Genomic DNA, 12,331 nt, shown 5'->3' on the forward strand with positions numbered 1-12,331 from the left:
ATTTTTGTGAAGGGTTTTTCGTGTCTCTGTCTCGTTCAGTTCTGCTCTGATCTTAGTTATTTCTTGCTTTCTGCTAGCTTTTGAATTTGTTTGCTCTTGCTTCTCTAGTTCTTTTAATTGTGATGTTAGGGTGTAGATTTTAGATCTTTCCTCCTTTCTCTTGTGGGCATTTAGTGCTGTAAATTTCCCTTTACGCACTGCTTTAAATGTGTCCCAGAGATTCTCGTACATTGTGTCTTTGTTCTCATTGGTTTCAAAGAACATCTTTATTTCTGCCTTCATTTCGTTATTTACCCAGTAATCATTCAGGAGTAGGTTGTTCAGTTTCTATGTAGTTGTGCAGTTTTGAGTGAGTTTCTTAACCCTGAGTTCTAATTTGATTGCACTGTGTTCTGAGAGATAGTTTGTGGTGATTTCTCTTCTTTTACTTTTGCCGAGGAGTGTTTCACTTCCAACTATGTGGTCAATTTTAGAATAAGTGCAATGTGGTGCTGATAAGAATGTATATTTTGTTGATTTGGGGTGGAGCGTTCTCTAGATGTCTATTAGGTCCACTTGGTGCAGAGCTGAGTTCAAGTCCTGGATATCCTTGTTAACCCTCTCATTGATCTAATATTGACAGTGGGATGTTAAAGTCTCCCATTATTATTGTGCGGGAGTCTAAGTCTCTTTGTAGGTCTCTAAAGACTTGTTTTATGAATCTGGGTGCTCGTGTATTGGTAGCATATATATTTAGGATAGTTAGCTCTTCTCGTTGACTTGATCCCTTTACCATTATGTAATGGCCTTCTTTGTTTCTTTTGATCTTTGTTGGATTAAAGTCTGTTTTATCAGATACTAGGATTGCAACCCATGCGTTTTTTGCCTTACATTTGCTTGGGAGATCTTCCTCCATTCCTTTATTTTGAGCCTATATGTGTCTCTGCACATGAGATGGGTCTCCTGAATATAGCACACTGATGGGTCTTGACTCTTTATCCAACTTGCCAGTCTGTGTCTTTTAATTGGAGCATTTAGCCAATTTACATTTAAGGTTAATATTGTTATGTGTGAATTTGATCCTGTCATTATGATGTTAGCTGGTTATTTTGCCCATAATTGATGCAGTTTCTTCCTAGCATCATGGTCTTTACAATTTGGCATGTTTTTGCAGTGGTTGGTACCAGTTGTTCCTTTCCATGTTTAGTGCTTCCTTCTGGATCTCTTGTAAGGCAGGCCTGGTGGTGACAAAATCTCTCAACATTTGCTTGTCTGTAAAGGATTTTATTTCTCCTTCACTTATGAAGCTTAGTTTGGCTGGATATGAAATTCTGGGTTGAAAATTCTTTTCTTTAAGAATGTTGAATATTGGTTCCCAATCTCTTCTGCCATGTAGGGTTTCTGCTGAGAGATCCGCCGTTAGTCTGATGGGCTTCCCTGTGTGGGTAACCCAACCTTTCTTTCTGACTGCCCTTAACATTTTTTCCTTCATTTCAACCTTGGTGAATCTGACAATTATGTGTCTTGGGGTTGCTCTTCTCGAGGAGTCCCTTTGTGGTGTTCTCTCTATTTCCTGAATTTCAATGTTGGCCTGCCTTGCTAGGTTGGGGAAGTTCTCCTGGATAATATCCTGAAGAGTGTTTTTCAACGTGGTTCCATTCTCCCTGTCACTTTCAGGTACACCAATCAAACGTAGATTTGGTCTTTTCTCATAGTCCCATATTTCTTGGAGGCTTTGTTCATCCTTTTTTACTCTTTTTTCTCTAATCTTCTCTTCTTGCTTTATTTCATTAATTTGATCTTCAATTACTGATATCCTTTCTTTCACTTGATCAAATTGGCTATTGAAGCTTGTGTGTGCCTCACGAAGTTCTCATGCCATGGTTTTCAACTCTGTCAGGTCATTTAAGGTCTTCTATACACATTTATTCTAGTTAGCCATTCATCTAACCTTTTTTCAAGGTTTTTAGCTTCAATGGGTTAGAACGTGCTCCTTTAGCTCGGAGAAGTTTGTTATCACTAACCTTCGGAAGCCTACTTCTATCAACTCGTCGAAGTCATTCTCCATCCAGCTTTGTTCCTTTGCTGGCAAGGAGCTGCGATCCTTTGTAAGAGAACAGGTACTCTGGTTTTTAGAATTTTCACCTTTTCTGCTCTGGTTTCTACCCATCTTTGTGGTTTTATCTACCTTTGGTCTTTGATGTTGGTGACCTACAGATGGGGTTTTTGTGTGGATGTCCTTTTTGTTGGTGTTGATGCTATTCCTTTCTGTTTGTTAGTTTTCCTTCTAACAGTCAGGAACCTCAGCTGCAGGTCTGTTGGAGTTTGCTGGAGGTCCACTCCAGACCCTGTCTGTTGTCCTGGGTATCACCAACAGAAGCTGCAGAACAGCAATATTACAGAACAGCAAATATTGCTGCCTGATCCTTCCTCTGAAAGCTTCGTCCCAGAGGGGCACCTGCCTGTATGAGGTGTCTTTTGGCTCCTACTGAGAGGTGTCTCCCATTTAGGCTACATGGGAGTCAGGGACCCACTTGAGGAGGCAGTCTGTCTGTTATCAGAGCTCAAACCATGCTGGGAGAACCACTGCTCTCTTCAGAGCTGTCAGACAGGGACATTTAAGTCTGCAGAAGTTGTCTGCTGTCTTTCGTTCAGCTATGCCCTGCCCACAGAGGTGGAGTCTATAGAGGCAGTAGGCCTTGCTGAGCTGCAGTGGGTTCCACCCAGTTCAAGCTTCCCAGCCACTTTGTTTACCTACTCAAGCCTCAGCAATGGTGGACGCCCCTCGCAGGGTTGCACCCTCGTAGGTTGATCTCAGACTGCTGCGCTAGCAGTGAGCAAGACTCTGTGGGTGTGGGACCTGCCAAGTCTGGCATGGGAGAGAATCTCCTAGTCTGCTGGTTGCTAAGACTGTGGGAAAAGCACAGTATTTGAGCCAGACTATACCGATTTTCCAGGTACAGTCTGTCACAGCTTCCCTTCGCCAGGAAAGGGAAATCCCCCAACCTCTTGTGCTTCCCAGGTGAGGCGATGCCCCACTCTGCTTTGGCTCACCCTCTGTGGGCTCCACTCACTGTCCAACCAGTCCCAATTAGATGAACCAGGTACCTCAGTTGGAAATGCAGAAATCACCCATCCTCTGCATCGATCACGCTGGGAGCTGCAGACCGGAGCTCTTTCTATTCAGCCATCTTGGAACAGATTCTCTTTCATCAACACATTTTATCACCATTTATTCCACTGCTCAAACCCCAAACCTAGAAAGCACTTATAGTCTCCCCTTTCCATCACTCCCTCATACCTAATCTCTCCATGTCTTGGAGAAATTGTAATTTCTTCCAGTTTTCACATCTGTCCTCCTGTTTCTGTGTAGGGGATCAGTCAAGGTGGTGGGAAAAATTATAAAGTTATAAGAAATAGACACAAACCTTCTTGGAAGGCCAGGAGGTTTGCATAGCTTCAGTAAAAGATTTGGCTGAAGGCAGCCTAATCCTCTTTATCTTGAGTTGATAGCAGAAGAGCAAATAACAAAGGAATGTGGGGGAGCTTACCTAAATAGCTTGTTTACTTATATGGTTCTAAGACTGACCTTTGATCTTCCACGGGTGCATGACTGCTCTCTCTGGGGGAGGGCGACCAGATTAATTATCCACAGGTGTGTTGACTCAAAGTCTTTGTCATCAAATCTGTGCTGAACAAATGCCCACAGGGCCAGCTAGTCAGGGCACATGGCTGCTACAACTTTTTTCTGTGTACAGCCCAGCCCCCAGCTGCTCTTTCACTGAATATCAGTGTCTGAGTATGTTATTCTTCCGTCGTGCAGCCTACGTCTGCAGGTCAGACCCTGGCAGGTGGTGCCCCATGTGAGGAAAACTACAAAGGATCATAATGGAACCCTCAAAAATAGGGGTGAAAAGGACGGCACAATCAGTGAGTCAGTAAGTCACTGGTGCCCGCTTGGGATTTCCAAGTTGTGGGGGCATTGTTCAGGCTAGGGTTTCACCATGGGACAACAGTTATCAGCTCAACAGAAACAGTATATAAAAGTATTGAAAGAGCTTCTTAAAAGCTAGTGGAGTCTCGGTTTCTCAGGCTCAATTAAGGGACGTAATGCAAACTGTTGTATTCCATAACCCATGGTTCCCGGAAAAAGGTACACTAGACATAGAGCTCTGGGAACAAGTGGGGAGAAATCTTAAACAACACCATGTGCAAGGGGAACAGGTCCCAGTAACAGCTTTAATGCTATGGGCTTTAGGTAGGGTGGCTGTGGTCTTATTATACACAGAAGAGCCTAAAATGGGGAAGGAGGAGGAACCGTCACTTACCTTACCGCCTCTTTGTCCCTCAGCCCCACTATCACTGGGGCCAAAATAACAAAGAGGAAATGGAGGTCTTGCCTGAGCCTGCTCCTCTAATTGATAGGAAAAAAGACAAGGGATATGCTACAGCTATGGGACCCCATCTTAGGCAAGCAGCATTAGAAGGGGAGCTCTTAGCCTGTCCAGTAATGCAAGATCAACAAGGCAATCAGGTATATAAACACATTTCTTTTAACGTTTATAAAAAGATAAGAAAAGGCATTAGAGGCTGGAGCTGCATGGCCAAGTGGGCGATGGGTGGAAGTAAAGGCTCAGCAGCCGGGAAGTTTGTGGTGCCCCGGGCCGACAGGGTCCGCCTGGCCGGCAGCAGCCACGCAGCGGTGGGGGAAGGGAGCAGCACAGACAAAAAGTGGCACAGACAAAAAGCGGTGCCTAGGAAAATGCAATGTGGCCACTGCCCCGGGATCCATGCCACTGCTTTTTGGCTCCGTGGGCACCCCACAGCAAAATTCATGTGTTCCTTGTATACAAGCAACATCCCAGATTATAATTCTCTGCTAAAATATAAGTAAAACTTAAGAATTTAAAAGACCTCTTTCTAATAATGGCCACTGTTATGTATCTCCTACCCCTAACGTGGCTCTCTCAAAATCCAATTTAAGTAGAACAGTAACCTTTAAAGGGGAAGAAATTACAAGGAGGCCATGAATTAGTTGAGGAGCAATTAAAAACAGGTCATATAGAATCATCAAACAGCCCTTGGAATTTGCCCATTTTCGTCATTCCCAAAAAGTCTGGTATATGGAGACTTTTGCGTGACTTACATGCTATTAATGCTAATTTACAACCTATGGGGCCCCTTCAACAGGGCCTTCCCTCCTCCACAGCAATTCCTCAAGATTGGCCTATAATTGTTATTAATTTAAAAGACTGCTTTTATACGATTCCACTTGCAAAGCAGGACAGAGAAAAATTTGCGTTTACAATACCAGCTATCAATAATGAAACGCCAGCTTGCCAATTTCATTAGCAAGTGCTTCCTCAAGGAATGCTGAATAGTCCTACCATGTGTCAGTATCATGTAAATCAAGCTTTGCTTCCCAGTAGAAAAGAATTTCCTGATTGCAAGGTTATTCATTTTATAGATGATATTTTACTACCAGCCCCAACAGAGCAAATGTTTTTAAGTCTATATACCTCTGTCGTAAAAAATACACAGTTAAGATGTTTAATCATAGCACCTGAAAATTTCTTGGATACATACTAACTTCCTGGTCAGTAAGACCTCAAAAGTTTAAATTAAATACTAGCAACTTATACACCTTAAATGATTATCAGAAATTGCTAGGCGATATTAACTGGCTTCACCCCACCTTGGACATGTCTACAGATAAGTTGCAAAACCTGTTTTCTATCTTAAAGGGCAATACAGCCCTGGATTCTCCCAGGTATTTAACCCCTGCAGCAAAAAGGGAAATTGAAAAAACAGAACAAGCTATCTCTCAAAGGCAACTAGATCGCATTGATCCATGGTATTCAATTCAATTGTTAATTTTTCCCACTAAACACTCTCCTACAGGGTTAATAGGACAGATGACTCCAGGACTGCGCTTTCTAAAATGGGTTTTTTTGCTCACATACTGGAACTAAAACACTTTCTCCCTACATCCAGTTAATCAGTAAAGTAATCTATTCAGGCCACAGACAATGCAATCAGTTGCTAGGTTATGATCCTGATATCATCAGGATTCCTTTAAGTAAGAAGCAATTCAAAGCAGTATTGCCCTTATTGATGGACTTGCAAATAGACATCTCTGATTACACAGGCCAAATAGAGAATACCCTTCCTGCTGATAAACTCCTTCAGTTCTTGTCTTGTACTCCTGTGATTTTTACCTACAAAAATAGTTCACTACCCCATACCTAATGCTTTAATGCTGTTTACTAATGGTTCAGGTAAACATGGAAAAGCAGCTGTCTGGTGGAGACCACATAATTCCCTCACTCGATCTGGGTTTACTAGCACTCAAAGAGCTAAGGTGGAGCCTTAATTAATATTGGCTTTGGAGACTTTTTCCACTCAGTGCATCAATATTGTGAGTGAATCTGCTTACTCTGTTTATTTATTCCAAAACCTTGAAACAGCACTAATTAAGTCCACTCTGGAGCCCACCCTGTGTGCTCTTTTTCTCCAGCTTCAGCAATTGCTAGATCAATGTTCACATCCTATTTTTATCACACATATTCGACCCCTCAGCTCACTGTCTGGCCCATTAGCTTATGGCAATGATCAAGCAGATCTTCAGGTTATGACATCACTGCTTGACCAAGCCACCCAATCACATCAATTCTTCCACCAAAATTGGAGAAACTTATCTGAACAATTTTCACTTACCAGAGACTAGCTAAATAAATTATCCTGCAATGCCCAAATTGTCAGCTCACAGGCACATCCCCTCCTTCTACAGATGTTAGCCCTAGAGGACTAGAACCTAATCAGTTACGGCAAACAGATGTTACACACATCCCTGAATTTGGAAAACTTAGATATGTACATGTATCCGTTGATACCAATTCTCACTTAATTAGTGCATATGCCCTTCCTGGAGAGTCCACCCATATGTCATTAAACATATTGTTTTCACTTTTGCATTTATGGGGTGGCCCACAAAAATTAAAACTAATAATAGTCCAGCTTATGCCAGCTCACAATTTCAACAATTTTGTCACATGTGGAATGTCCAACATTCCACAGGCATCCTGTATAATCCCCAAAGGCAGGCCATAGTAGAATGTACCTACTCCACCCTTAAAAATATGCTCAAAAAACAAAAAATGGGAAGTATGAGTAAGGACCCTGCAACACTACTAGCACAAGCCTTATTTACCCTTAATTTTTTAAATTTAGATAACTTTCAATCATCTATAGAAAAGCACTTTGCTAAAACCTCTCAAGACATAAAACCCGCAGTTTTATGGAAAGATGTAAACAGTCATGCATGGTGTGATCCAAAAGAATTGCTAATGTGGGAAAGAGGATATGCTTGTGTTCACACCCCCTCACATCCTCTTTGGATTCCAGCATGACACATCAAACTTTACCATAGTGTGGCTAGGACCCAACCCAGTACCAAAAATAAAGAAAGTGTCCCTGCAGGACCTAGAGCTCCAGATGATGTAGCTTCCTTGGGTGGCACAAGCCCCAGAGAGAATCCTGAAGAAGACAACTCAGACTGAGCAAATCCTGCTCCAGACACAAACACCATTCACTCCAGATAATTTGTTCCTTTCTATACTTTATTAACATTTTTATTCTCTCACTTTGCCTGCTACCTGTACCTACAACACTCTATTAAGCCCATCTTCTAAATCCACCTTTTTTCAGCCCAGTTACTCAGGCGAACACCCCCTTCCCAGCTTCTAACAACATGACTGCTTGGCCAAGAGGAATTAATATACCCCCAGTGGGGTTCCTCAGTAACAACCATGTGAAAGGATATGCAAAAACATCTCTCCTGGATAGACCCCCACTCCTGGGGGTCACTCCTTGGTTGGAAAAGAATGTTGCTAATTATACTCATGTTTGTCTTATGTTATTTGCTAATTTTAGAATGCAAAGCCCGAATAAGAGCAATGACCACCTCGCCTAACAGACCTGTTGCTGCACACAACGGTACTCTTCAAACAACAAAGCCTGATGCAAAAAAAAACAAAGAAAAGAGGGAGATGTAGGGGATCAGTCAAGTCAAGGTGGTGGGAAAAATTATAAAGTTATAGGAAATAGACACAAACCTTCTTAGAAGGCCGGGAGGTTTGCATAGCTTCAGTAAAAGATTTGGCTGAAGGCAGCCTAATCCTCTTTACCTTGAGCTGATAGCAGAAGAGCAAATAACAGGGGAATGTGGGGAGTTTATCTAAATAGCTTGTTTACTTATGTGGTCCTAAGACTGACCTTTGATCTTCCACAGGTGCATGACTGCTCTCTCTGGGGGAGGGCGACCAGATTAATTACCCACAAGTGTGTTGACTCAAAGCGTTTGTCATTAAATCTGTGCTGAATAAATGCCCGCAGGGCCAGCTAGTCAGGGCGCATGGCTGCCACAAATCTTTCTGTGCACGGCCGGGCTTCCTAGCTGCTCTTTCACTGAATATCAGTGTCTGAGTGTGTTATTCATCCATCATGCAGCCTGGGTCTGTGGGTCAGACCCCCGCATTTCTGTGTCCACTGCTAACATCTAACTTCAAGAAATGATGGAAGGTCACACTTTGGAGCTTCTCTATGTGCTTGTATGATCTCAGGCAAGTTACTCAATTTCTCTGTGCCTCATCTTCCTTATTATAAAATGCCCTATTTCATAGTATTGATAGGGTAGTGAGAATTAATGAATCAACACGTATAAACTACTTAGAACAGAAATTGGAGTTTTTAGGTTATGACCAAGTGGCTCTTAATGGACAAACATTTTTGCAGAAAACAATGCTAAATTCTGGACTTAGTATTCAAAAACCATTTATGAAGGCACTTATGGAGTGACCAAAGAGCAGACAGAAACTGCAGGGGAGTTGACACTTACAGGAAGACAACAGGGAAGGTTTCTTGTTTTTTAGTGTTTCATCTGGAGGCAGTCCCATCAGTCTGTCTCACATCATGTGGTTAAAACTCAGCTATAAAGTCAATATTTACTGGCTGAAAAAACCTGAAGATAGAGTTCAAGGCAGCTGGAAAGTAAGGAGAGAAATTCTAGAAAGCAGAGACAGAAAAGTGGAGCCCTAAATTCTGTATATATATTCTGACAAAATCTCTCAACAACACATATGTGGGGCAGATTCCAAGCAACCAAAATAAGGATAAATTAAAAACTTAATTAAGATTTCAACTGCCACCCATTTCAGGTAAGAAAGGATTTTTAGTATACATTCAACCATGCTAACTTTCTGCTTAAAAATAATTTTTTAGTTAAGTTAAAAAAAATTGAGGGTCAAGCCAAGATGGCTGATTAGAAGCAGCTGCAGTCCACAGCTCTTGTGGAGAGGAATGAAAACAGTGAGTGAATTTTTCACCTTCAATTGAGGTATCCAGGTTCTCACATTGGGATTGACTAGGCAGAAGGTTCAACCCATGGAAAGCAAGGAAAAGCAGGGTGGGGCAATGCCTCACCCAGGAGCTGTATGGAACCACGGGAGCCCCCACCTCCAGCCAAGAAAAGTGGTGAGTGATTGTGCAGCCCTGCCAGGGAAACCACACTTTTCCCATGGATCTTTGCAACCTACAGATCAGGAGATCCACTCATGAGCCTATCCCACCAGGGCCTTGCTTCTGACACACAAAGCAGTCTTGGGGAAGCAGCTGCTTGGGCATTCATGGAGACTTAGGAGTTTTGCATACTCCAGCTCTGGAAATTCTGGTGAGGTGGGATATCCATCTGTGCATTCCCCTAGGAAGGGGACTGAATCCAGGGAGCCAAGCAGTGTCATTCTGCAGGCCCCATTCCCACAGCACCTCACAAGTTAAGACCCACTGGCTTGGACTTCTAGCTTGCCAGCAGCAGCAGGCTGGAGAATGCCTGAGATGACCAAGTTCCCAGCTTGAGGGAACTCCATCTCTGCAGTTCGAGTCAGCTGTTCCAGCCTGCCAGCTCCAGGGAGTCCAGGCAGTCTGGACCAGAGCTCTGATCTCTCCCTGGGATGGAGCTTCTAAGGGGAGGGGTGGCTGCAGTCTCTGTGGTTCAGTCAACTTAGCCTTTCTAGCCTGCTGGCTCTAGAGAGTCCAGGTGGTCTGGTCAAGGGGTATTCCCCCCGGCACAGTGCACCCACTCTGCCAAGGGGAAGCAAGACTGCTTCTTCAAGTAGGTCCCTGATACAATTTCTCCTGACTGGGTGAGACTTCCCAACAGGGGTCTCCAGACCCCTGAATGCTCCTACAGGAGCATTCAGGCAGCATCAGATTAGTGTCCCCCTGGAATGGAGCTCCCAGAGGAAGGAGCAGGCTGCCATTTTTGCTGTTTTGCAGCTTTCACTGATGATACCTCCAGGTACAGGAGGGACTGAAGTGACTAGAGTCTGGAGTGGGACCCAGTAAACCACAACAGCCCTATGGAAGAATAGCCTGACAAAAGAAAAAGAAACAAATAAAAAGCAACAACAACAATAGCATCAACAAAAAAGACCCCATAAAAACCCCATTCAAAGGTCAGCAACCTCAAATATTGAAGGAAGATAAGCCCATAAAGATGAGGAAAAAATCAATGCAGAAACACTGAAACCTTAAAAAACCAGAATGCCTCTTCTCCTCCAAATGACTGCAACACCTCTCCAGCAAGGGCACAGAACTGGGCTGAGGCTGAGATGGCTGAATTGACAGAAGTAGGCTTCAGAAGGTAGGTAATAATGAACTTCGCTAAAGGAGCATGTTCTAACCCAATGCAAAGAAGCTAAGAATCATAACAAAACAATATGGGAAATGATAACCAGAATAGCCAGTATAGAAAGGAGCATAACTGACCTGACACAACATGAGAGATTCACAATGCAATCACAAGTATCAATAGCAGAATAGACCAAGTGGAGGAAAGAATCTCAGAGCTTGAAGACTATCTTTCTGAAATAAGACCAGCATACAAGAACGGAGAAAAAAGAATGAAAAGGAACAAACAAAACTACTCTGAAACATGAGATTATGTAAAAACCTTGAACCTATGACTGACTGGGGTACCTCAAAGAGATGGGAAAAATGGAACCAAGGTGGGAAACACACTTCAGGATATCCTCCAGGAGAACTTCCCCAACCTAGCAAGACAGGCCAATATTCAAATTCAGGAAATCCAAAGGACCCCGGTATGATACTGTATAAAAAAATCAACCCTAAGACACATGATCATCAAATTCTCCAAGGTCAAAATGAAGGAAAACATATTAAGGGCAGCCAGAGAGAAAGTCCAGGTCACCTACAAAGGGAAGCCCATCAGAATAACAGCAGGTATCTCAGCAGAAACCCCACTAGCCAGAAGAGACTGGGGGCCAATATTCAACAGGCTTAAAGAAAACAATTTCCAATCCAGAATTTCATATCCAGCCAAACTAAGCTTCATAAGCAAAGGAGAAATAAGATCCTTTTCAGACAAGCAAATGTTGAGGGAATGCATTACCAGCAGGCCTGCCATGCAAGAGCTGCTGAAGGAAGCAGTAAATATGGAAATGAAAAAAAAATACATTACCAGCCACTACAAAAACACACTGAAGTACACATACCAGTGACAATATGAAGCAACCACATAAAAAAGTCTTCAAAATAACCAGCTAGAATCATGATGACAGGATCAAATTCACACATCACAATATTAACCTTAAATGTAAATGGGCTAAATGCCCCAATTAAAAGACACAGAATGGCAAACTGGATAAAAAGCCAAGGTCGATTGGTATGCTGTCTTCAAGAGATCTGTCTCATGGTCAAAGGCACACATAGGCTCAAAATAAAGGGATGGAGGAAAATTAACCAAGAAAATGGAAAACAGAAAAAAGCACGGTCATAATTCTAGTTTCTGACAAAACAGACTTTAAGCCAACAAAGATTAAAAGAGACAAAGGGCATTATATAATGGTAAAGGCTTCAATTCAACAAGAGCTAACTATCCTAAATATATATGCAACCAATACAGGAGCACCCAGATTCATAAAGCAAGTTCTTAAAGACCTACAAGGAGACTTAGACTCCCACATAATAATAGTGGGAGACTTTAACACCCAACTGACAATATTAGATGATCATTGAAACAGAAAATTAACAAAGATATTCAAGACCTGAACTCAGCTCTGGATCAAGTGGACTTGATCGATATCCACAGAACTTTTCACCCAAAAACAAAAGAATATACTTCTTCTCATCACCACATGGCACTTACTCTAAAATTGATCACATAATTGGAAGTAAAACACTCCTCAGCAAATGCAAAAGAAGTAAAATCATAACAGTCTCTCAGACCACAATCAAATTAGATCTCAAGATCTCAAGAAGTTCTTTGAAAATTAAT

The 12,331-nt window shown here is 42.4% G+C and overlaps 2 long non-coding RNA genes across 2 annotated transcripts in view; both read left to right on the forward strand.

Moving 5' to 3' along the window:
- The window catches only part of LOC109029124 (uncharacterized), a 74,616-nt gene that overhangs the window by 39,247 nt on the left and 23,038 nt on the right, over positions 1 to 12,331 (forward strand). The window lies entirely within an intron of this gene.
- LOC129528073 (uncharacterized) lies at positions 4,400 to 8,594 on the forward strand. Its single transcript, XR_008673267.2, has 3 exons — positions 4,400 to 4,513; positions 7,912 to 7,974; positions 8,270 to 8,594. It is a non-coding gene; the product is annotated as an uncharacterized lncRNA (long non-coding RNA).

This window comes from Gorilla gorilla, chromosome 1, assembly GCF_029281585.2.
Source record: "Gorilla gorilla gorilla isolate KB3781 chromosome 1, NHGRI_mGorGor1-v2.1_pri, whole genome shotgun sequence".
Taxonomy (NCBI): domain Eukaryota; kingdom Metazoa; phylum Chordata; class Mammalia; order Primates; family Hominidae; genus Gorilla; species Gorilla gorilla.